Source organism: Ictidomys tridecemlineatus, chromosome 5 (genome assembly GCF_052094955.1).
Source record: "Ictidomys tridecemlineatus isolate mIctTri1 chromosome 5, mIctTri1.hap1, whole genome shotgun sequence".
NCBI classification, from domain to species: domain Eukaryota; kingdom Metazoa; phylum Chordata; class Mammalia; order Rodentia; family Sciuridae; genus Ictidomys; species Ictidomys tridecemlineatus.
In genome coordinates this window covers 135,414,341-135,418,945 of record NC_135481.1, presented here as the reverse complement: position 1 = coordinate 135,418,945, position 4,605 = coordinate 135,414,341, and positions in this window count along the sequence as shown.

Sequence of the window (4,605 nt, the reverse complement as noted above, 5' to 3'; positions counted from 1 at the left end):
CATTCTGCCTTTGATATTTGGGGAGTGGCTTATTTTGCTTAGCATATTCCCCAGATCCATCCATTTACTGGCAAATGCCATAATCTCATTCTTCTTTAAGGCTGAGTAATATCCCATTGTGTATATATACCATATTTTCTTTATCCATTCATCTTTTGAAGGGCACTAAGGTTGGTTCCATAGTTTAGCTATTGTGAATTGAGCTATTATAAACCTTGATGTGGCTGCATCAATGTAGTAGGCTTATTTTAAGTCCTTTGGTATAAACCAAGGAGTAAGATAGCTGGATCAAATAGTGGTTCCATTCCACGTTTTCTGAAGACTCTCCATACTATTTTCCATAGTGGTTGCACCAATTTGCAGTCCCACCAGCAATGTATGAGTGTACCTTTGCCCCCACATCCTCACCAACATTTATTGTTGCTAACATTCTTGATAATTGCTGTTTAGACTGGAGTGAGATAAAAATCTTACAGTAGTTTTGATTTGCATTTCGCTAATTGCTAGAGATGCTGAATATTTTTTTCATATATTTATTGATCAATTGTATTACTTCTATGAAGTGTCTGTTCAGTTCCTTTGTCCATTTATTGATTGGGTTACTTGTTTTTTGGTGTCCAGATTTTTGTGTTCTTTGTATATATTAGCAATAACAAAGCAATCTAAATGCTATGTTATACTAACATAACAAGTTGTGCTTTATAGGCTGCTATGAGATTGCATAGTTGAAATCCCCAGTATAGAGTAGTGTCATGGAAGACTTCCAGATTAAATGATATTTGGATTGAGAGCTGAAGAATTAGTAAAGATAAAAACAGTGGGGAGAGAAGATATTCTAAGCAGAGGAAAGTCAAAGATCCAAATGATGTATGTTCTTCCAAATAATTTTGCTCTAAGTTTCTAAGGCATTTTATGCACAAAAACAGTAGGATCTAAGTACTATCCTTAGGGAAAAAAAATGAGAAAAAGTGACTCAAATAATTTTCCATAGAACTTAATTCTCTTCCAGAACCCTAGTTGAGGAAAGTAAGGAGAAGAGCATGATGTGTTTGCTTTTGAGGCATTTGATTTGTTGGTGGTTCTTTTGTTATTGAACCACTCTTCTCCTCTTACTTTGATACCATACCCTTCTGGATGTCATGCCTCTGATCATTTCTCATTAGACTACTTCAGCCATTCTTTCTCTTCTGGCCACACAGAAGTTTTGTTCCTCTGACTCTGTCAACCCTCTCACTTCTCACTCTACTTACCCCAGATGGCCTGGTTCATACCTTTTTTTATAGATGGGTGGAAGTAGCGAAAGCTTCTCAATATGTAGAGCTAGCCAAAGATCTGCAGCTAGAAAACTCAACTCCTCCAGATTTGACTGAGAGAGCAAGGGCCAGAGAAAGCCATGCATTTCCCCCCACATCCTCTCAACCTGTGCTTTAAGTTTTTATTCTTATTTAGGGACCTTCCTCTTATAGAGAGGAAAGGTTCATCTTGGCTCACAGTTTCAGAGGTTTCAGTCTATGTTGCTGGGCCCTTTTGCTTTGGGAGCACGTAGCAGAGGAGGCCTGTTTAACTCATGGCAACCCAGAAGCAGAAAAAAGCCCTCTTTATTTTTTTTGAGACAGGGTCTCACTAAGTTGCTTAGGGCCTTACTAAGTTGCTGAGGCTGGCCTTGAACTTGCAATCCTCCAGCCTCAGCCTCCCAAGTTGCTGGGATTATAGGCATGTGTCATTACTCCTGGTTCCTCCAATCCTTTTATCATCTCCTTCTCCCACACTCCTCCTGGACCAGCTAATTTCTACTCATCTGCTACACCTCAGCCTAAAAATCTCTTCTCTGGCTTCCAGTCAGATCAGAGTCCACTGTATACACTCTGTACTTTTCCTCCATCAATCATCTCAGTTGTCATTTTGTATTTTTACAACTCTGACTCAACAGACTACCTCAGTGTCTGGCCCAAGTTGTGCTCTATAAAGATATTCTGAATTAAGGAGTGACTGAATGAATGATATACAAATGAATGAAAGTGAGAAGATTCTGACACATTCCCAGTACCCAGGTACTCTTTCTGGAACTCCTCAGAAGATCCATTTTATCACCTACAGTTCCCACCAACAACCCTGGGTGGCGCCAACTGCCACCTTCCCCTGCTGCTGCCCCCCGTGGCCCGTTCATCCAGGGGTCTCTCTGGCTTCCTCCTCTCCAACCTCAGCTCAGCTTGCTGGAGATCACTGGCCATCTTAGTGAAAGCTGTTTCCAGGGATGGATGAGGGAGGAAGCCAGACTGGAACCTGTGGGAGGTGAGGAAAAGAAGACCGTAGATCCAGACGGCTTTTTTACAAGTTTGACTTCGAAAGGGAGGAGAGATTAGGATGATGGCTGCAAGGAGATTTGGGGTCAAAGTAGTTCTTTTTAAATTTCAAGAGAGATTTAAACATGCTTGAATGTCAGCAGGAAGGTTCCAGTTAGGAGGGAGAGGTTGAATAAACAGGAGTGAGAAAGAATCCTGAGAGGAGAGGAGGTGCCTCTAATGAGCACTTAAATGTTAGCATGAGCTTCTTTCTGGTTCTTACTGCCTTGGAGTTGGCTGAGGCCCCAGACAAGTGGGCAGCCCCTCCCCAATTTCAGGATGCTAGACCACCTAAGCAGGATCTGGAAGGGAAACAGCTGAGAGCTCGGTTTGAGTCACTATCTTGACCACCCACCTCCAGCTTGTAAAGAGGCTGGATCAGCAGCCATGAGAGAGACACAGAGACAATAAAGTCAATTTCTTTAGGAGAGACTTGGATGGTGGGGCTCATCCCCTAGCCACCCTTGTGAGAGGCATGCTTAGGATGTTCCTCAAATCACTGGGGAGGAGGGCACCTGGAGAACATGAAGGGTGGTGCCTAGACCCAGGGAGTCCCACGGTGTCACACCCACACCTGGAGATTTACAGAGATGACGCGGTTGTGGCTTCCTGTCACAGCCCACTGGCTTTGAAAAGGGATCTGCTTGAGAGATGGGTGAAGATCAATCAAATGCATGCATTTCCCATGGAGCAGATGTGGACCATAAGTGCGGGAGAGAGTGGGGCTGGAAGTTGATCCGGAGCATTTGTTTCTTACCTAGGGCGATTTTACACCCAGGGAGACATTTTGCAATGTCCAAAGACATTTTTGATGATCATGAATAGGAAGTACTACTAACGGGTCATCCAGTGGGCAGAGGCCAGGGAGGCTGCCAGATATTCTCCAGTACACAGGACAGGGCAGTGGAGAGGGGAGGAGAGTGTAGGGTTTGTGTCAGTAAGCTAAAAGAATCCTTTTTTTTTTTTTAAAAAAAAAAGTATTTATGTTTTAGTTATAGATGGACACAATATCTTTATTTTATATTTATGTGATGCTGAGGATCGAACCCAGTGCCTCATGCATGTTAGGCGAGCGCTCTGCCTGTGAGCCACAATCCCAGCCCCCTGAAAGAAAGAGTCCTTGAATGACGGGAACTTTTTCATGGCATATAGGCTCATCTTCGGCTGGAAGTGGGGATGGGAGGACCCTGGGGGCTTGAGAAAACAAAGAATTGAAATAGTCATTTTTAGTAGTAGTAGGGGAGCTAGATGACATGTGGTAGGGCTGCCAAAGTGTAGTGATGACCACAGACAACATGTGAGAGAATGGAGGGTTTGGGGAGGTGGAGCCAGGACCGATTTCTGAAGATCATCTGGGGAGGGACCTTCTATGGGACCTCATTGCAAAACCTCTGTGTACTGGTGTTTATCACCCAGGACCCTCAGCCTAGCACGGCTAAAACTGGAGTGCCACTAAGGGTTCTCTCTGTTAATAGTTTCATCTTCTCTTGTTGAAGGTCTGAGTTGTCACTAGTCCAACTTCGGCATCCCTCACTAGCCCACATCAGATGAGTCAGTTCCTTGATTAGTGCTAACACAGTCACTGCAGGGGACCCTCAGCCTCCTTTCCTTCATTTCTGCCTTTCCAAAAGGGGAGACCTTCTGATTTGCATCTCATCAGTGACATTGAGCATAGCTCTAGCTCTGCATGTTCTCAACTGCTCCTGCATAAGTCGAGATGCAGCCGTGGGTGCCTTCTAAGGAAATGGAACAGCTTGATGTTGGGGTGGCAAGCAATAGACACTGAACCTCATCACAAGGAAAACTAGCTGGAAGAATGCGGAGTCCGTCATAAAATTAAAGAACCTGATTTAGAAAGAACAGGGGAGGTCCCAAGGACCCAGAACCAGGAGTTGACAGTCCTGTCTGGCCACGTACAGGGACATGCTAGCTCCAATTTCTCTGCCTTTGCTTCTTTCCATTAGTATGCCTAGATGGGTCAGTGCTAAGCCCACCCCACTTCCCCAGAGAGGACAGACAGAGCTTTGGATTCCTATAGATAATCAGAATGCCGTTCCCAGAATCCAGGGAAATAGAAGCAGGACTAAGAAAACAAATGTACGGGAAGCTCACGAACCTCTTTGACTTTATCAAAAGAATTATAGAATGCTTGTCTCCTGGAAGACCTCCTACCATTTCCTATAGTCTCCTTCCTCCACAATGGAATTAAAAAAAATTAACCCATTTTTTTCATAGCTATAATGAAATACCTGAGTCTGTCTGG